The 5581-nt window shown below is 39.5% G+C and overlaps 1 long non-coding RNA gene across 1 annotated transcript; it reads right to left on the bottom strand.

Annotated features, from left to right (window-relative positions):
* Positions 1 to 275: 275 nt before the first annotated feature.
* Positions 276 to 4368, bottom strand: LOC107850685. Its single transcript, XR_001668688.2, has 2 exons — positions 1288 to 4368; positions 276 to 1196 (listed from the first exon to the last, which is right to left on the bottom strand). It is a non-coding gene; the product is annotated as an uncharacterized LOC107850685 (long non-coding RNA).
* Positions 4369 to 5581: the final 1213 nt, after the last annotated feature.

Below are 5581 nucleotides of genomic sequence, written 5' to 3'. Positions count from 1 at the left end.
TATATTAATTTATATAACATTAAAAATTAAAAATCCATATGGCTTACGCCCAACACCAGATCAGGTTAAAAATCTTCTGGCGACGCCAACACTGATTTCAACATCCAAATCTATTTCTAAATGAAAGCCATTATTTTTTCATAACATGACATTCGAATCAGCTTGCAAGATTATACTAATCAATAAGCAACAATAGTATTCTTGAAACTGCCTAGCACATCTAACCCATCGTTAGTGAAGCACCCTGCAAACAAGATCATGCTGCATGGCCTGACTCAAGTAAAGCTCAAAGAACCATACTGCAAATATCCCACCAAAACCACATGTAGCAAGTTCAATTGAATTTCCTTAGACCTAAAATCATACTATGCAAATAAAAAAAAAAAAAAAAAACACCTTTTTCCCTGTTTACATTAAATTGTTAAATCACATACACGATATTTCCTAGACCCCATGTTGTGGGTACATTAAATTGTTAAATCTTCTTCACACAAGTGAAACTTCTAGTGCGACAAAGGTGGTTCCAAAACTGCTCTGGGTCACAAGCTTTAATCACAGATGTAGCGTTCTTGTATATATATATATATTTTTTCTTGTCCAACAAGGTCTCAACATGTTACACGGATGAAAAAAGCTGACTCTGAACTATGTTCACTGCCATCTCTTTATCATTTCATTCAGGTGAATTTATTTGGGAAAAAACTCATTGTCACCAACTCAAGCCAACCTGCACAAACTATTAAGAGCAGAACTCCTAAACTGATAAATGGATGGTGAGACACAGGGGGCTAAGTTTAGCGTTTTCCAGAAACCTCAACATTAGTTTTGCCTGCCTATCCAGACTTTTAGCCCAATCTTTAAGTATATGCTTGCTTCTGTACTGATTGCATTGAGTGGGCTCCTCACAGAACCAAAACCAGTGCACAAGAATTGCTTGGGAGAAGTAAACCAGTGAGTAGAGAACATATTAGAGATTTGGAGGCTATGGAGTACCCCGACAATGGCCGAATCTCAACAGACAGTGACCTGTTTCTCAAAACATCTATAAAATAAACTCCAGACACGTATTTTTTGCATATATTTTAAGCTGCTGCTTTCGTTTCTTAACACAAATCAACCTCAGCTATATGTACGCTCCTTGGTTCTACTTGGTGTTACCAAGTACAGAGACCATACCAAGATTATTCTCCTCCGCCCTAGTGGGACAATAGACAAAAGAGAGTTATTTGTTATCCCAGTTAAAATTCTAGTTCCAAATTGTAAAATAATAACCACGAAGTTCAGCACCTTTAAATCAATCAAGCAAATGTAGTCCTTCCATCACACCAATATGATCAACACATGAAAGAAAATTTGTACAACCAGATATGCCTTTGCCACGGGCCTTGCCTCATCTTCAAAAACTCTTAAAGCGAGTTTTTTCAGAAAGTGAAGAATATGAAGAAATCAATACATCATGAGCAATCTTGAGTCATAACCCACAAAGAAGGCACTATCCAGGAAATCAATACATCATGAGTAATCTTGAGTCATAACTCATAACCCACAAAGAAGGCACTATCCAGTAAATCAAGAACCGAGAAATGCCGAGGAAAATTATGGTCACCATCATAATTTGGAATCTTTATGCATATGAAAGAATTAAGTCTTCTAATAATGAAATGAATATGATACTGGTGTTACCCAAGAAAATGAAGGTCGTGAGGAGTCTTCAGAACCTACAACCACCAGAAAGGGTCAACTGCATCATGAGGGAATAATGATAAAAAAATTCCCTATAATGAAATAAGGAAAACTATGAGATGCTACTTATAGCTGATATGGATAATGCATAATCTAACATAGGTGCAAGATAACTACTTAAGTAACAGGACAAGCAAAACACCGAAATAAAATTTAGGAGACAAAATAACAAACATCATTTCTGAGATTGTCATGACTAAGCTAGAGGTTCGGAGACAGACCTTAGAGTCTAAAGGTTCAAGTTGAGCAGGACCAAAACAGAATACCTGGAGTGCAATTTCGTTGACATGTCGCATGAGGGTGACATGGAAGTGAGAAATTTCAATAATCATGCATCTCTAATACATTGTATCAGTGCAGGGTAGGGAAATGGAGGCTCGCCTCAGTGATAAGAATGCACCACCAAAACTTAAAGGAGACTTCTATAGAATGGTGGTTAGATCGGCTATGTTGTATGGAGCAAAGTGTTGGTCAATTAAAACTCACATGTCAAAAAGATGAAAGTGACGGAAATGAGGATATTGAGGTGGATGAGTGGTCATACGAGGAGAGAGAAAATTAAGAATGAAAATTTACTAGACAAGGAGAGAGGGATAAAATTAAGAATGAAAATTTACTAAACAATGTGGGAGTGACCTCCATAGTGAACAAGATGACGGAAATGAAACTGAGATGGTTTGTTCATGTGAAGAGTAGGTGCACTAAGGCCAAGCGAGGAAGCGCGAAAGGTTGGCCACTGTGTATTTTAGGAGAGGTCGAGGTACGTCGAAAAAGTACTGGGGAGAGGTGATTACGCAGGACATTAACAATTTTAGCTTTTTGAGGTCATGACCTTAGATAGGAAGGTATCAAAAAGCCGCAAAATAGGGTAGAAGGTTACTAGGTAGTTGAGCATTGTCTCTTTTCCTAGCAGGATTTTCAAAAAAGGTTAGTGCATTGTATCTGTTTCCCAGTTTATACCAATAGTAGGATTGGTCTCGTAGCTGGCCTGTCTTTCGACTTATGTTTTTCCTTATTATTTAGTGTTTCAGTTATCACATTAGCTGGTTATCGTTACTGCTCCTCTTTGGTATGCTATGTTATGTTTTCCATATTGTTTAGTTAGCTGCTCTAATGTTTGTTATTCGAGCCAAGGGTCTCTTTGAAACAACCTCTCTACCTCCTTGAAGTATGGGTAACGACTACATCCACTCTACCCTCCCCAAACCGCGCTTTTGACGCTATCCTGGGTTTATTGTTGTTGTTTCTATATTTTATGAATGATTGTTAACCTCACAGTAGATTAAAAGATAGTGAGATCATTTCGTTGCTTCTCCAGAGCTACAGGGAGATCTATGTGTTATGTGTCATGACATTAGAGGAGATGGAGATCCAAGATCCAATACTTAGATCAATCGAGTTGCAATTCTGTAGTAAATACTGATGTTTTTTCCTTATTGATACTAGTCCTTATACCTTATAAAGAGGAAAAAAAAACTATGATAGGGTGTCGGATTTGAAGAAAATATAACAACAATATAATAAAGTGGCTAACCCAATAGAGAATAATGCCCCTTTGACAAAAATGCAAGATAAAGCTGCGTAAACTAGACCCTTGTGGTCCGACCCTTTCTTGGACCCTGTGCATAGCGGGACTTTAGTGCACTGGGCTGCCCCTTTTGTTTTAATCATAGATTCACGGGCATACTTTAAGCAGCTTTAGTCATGAGTAATCTTGAGTCATAACCCACAAAGAAGGCACTACCCAGTAAATCAAGAATCGAGAAACCCCAAAATGCCGATGAAAAAGTATGATTACCGTCATAATTTGGAATATTTATGCATATGCAAGAATAGGTCTCCCAATAATGAAATGAATATGATACTTATGTTACCCAAGAAAAATGAAGGTCGCGAGGAGTCTTCAAAACCTACAACACAAAGGGTCAACTGCATCATCAGGGAATATAATGATTAAAAGAATCCCTACAATGAAACAAGGAAAATTATGGGATGTTACTTGGCTGATCTGGATTATGCATAATCTAACATAGCCGCAAGATAGTTGCTTAAGTAATTGGAGAAGCAAAACACAGAAATAAATTTTTGGGACAAAATAACAAACAATATTATTAACAATCCACGATGCATGTTATTTGCTGATGACATAGTACTGATAGACGAGACTTGCAGTGGAGTTTGAAGACAGACCTTAAGAGTTTAAATGGTTCAAGTTGAGCAGGACCAAAATAAAATACTTGGAGTGCAAGTTCAATGACTTGTCAAATGAGGGTGGAATGAAAGTGAGACTAGATATACATGCCACACCCAAGAGAGATAGTTTCGATTATCTTGAATCTTAATTCAGGGCAACGGAGAGATCAATGATGACATCACACATTGTATTAGTGCAAGGTGGGTGAAATAGAGGCCTGCCTCGGGAGTCCTGTGTGATAAGAATGTATCACCAAAACTTAAATGAAAGTTCTATAGAATGGTGGTTAGGCCGACTATGTTACATGGAGCAGAGTGTTGGCCAATTGAAACTTGCATGTCAAAAATATACAACAACAACAACATACCCAGTGTATTCCCACCTAGTAGGGTCTGGGGAGGGTAGAGGGTACACAGACCATACCACTACCTCAAGAGAAGTAGAGAGGTTATTTCTGATAGACCTCCGGCTTAGGACCAATAACAGTATAACAAATACAAAAAGTAGGCGCATATAAACTAGTATGGTACACAAAACAAACTAACCGTATAACAAACACAAAAGATAAGTGCATAATAAACTAGTACGGGATGCAAAAAAGCCAACACCACTAGCCCCAAACAACAGCCACAACACTACGAACCAGAAACTCCAGACCCAAAGGAGCACTCCCCTATTACTACCTCCGCACTCCCACCCCCTAACCCTCTACCCTAATCCGCATCCTCCACACCTTCCTATCAAGGGTCATGTTCTCTGTAAGCTGTAATTGCTCCATATCATGCCTAATCACCTCCCTTCAATTTTTCTTCGGTCTAGAGCATCAGGGCCTCTCCTCCTCACATGCCCAAACCAACGTAGCCTCACTTCTCGCAACTTATCCTCCACCGAGGCAACTCGCACCTTCTCCCGAATAATCTCATTCCTCACCCTATCTTTCCTGGTATGTCCACACATCCATTGCAACATTCGCATCTCCGCCACCTTCACCTTTTGGATGTGGGAGTTCTTAACTGGCCAACACTCTGCTCTATACAACATAATCGTCCGGACTACCACTCTGTAGAACTTACCTTTAAGCTTCGGGGGCACCTTCTTATCACAAAGGACTCCCGAAGCGAGCCTCCACTTCAACCACCCTGCCCCAATACGATGCGTGACATCCTCGTCAATCTCACTATTACCCTGAATTATAGACCCCAAATACTTGAAACTCTCCCTCTTCTGGATGGCCTGAGAGTCTAGCTTCACAATAACTCCATCTTCTTGCGACATATCACTGAACTTACACTCCAAGAACTCCGTCTTGGTTCTACTTAACCGAAAACCTTTAAATTCAAGTGTCTATCTCCAAATTTCCAACTTATCATTAACTCCACCCCGAGTCTCGTCGATCAGAACCACATTATCTGCAAATAACATACACCAAGGTACCTCCCCTTGAATGAAGATATCCGGGACAAGGTGGAAACTGCCTCCATAGCGGACAAGATGAGGAAAATGAGACTAAGATGGTACATACATGTGAATAGCAGGTGCACAAATGCCCAATAAGGAGGTGTAAAAGGTTGGACACAGTGGGTCTTAGGAAAGGTCAAGGTAGGTCGATGAAGTATCAGGGTGAGGTGATTAGGCAGAACATGA

Source organism: Capsicum annuum, chromosome 12 (assembly GCF_002878395.1).
Source record: "Capsicum annuum cultivar UCD-10X-F1 chromosome 12, UCD10Xv1.1, whole genome shotgun sequence".
Lineage (NCBI taxonomy): Eukaryota > Viridiplantae > Streptophyta > Magnoliopsida > Solanales > Solanaceae > Capsicum > Capsicum annuum.
This window is presented reverse-complemented; position numbering and strand designations above follow the sequence as displayed.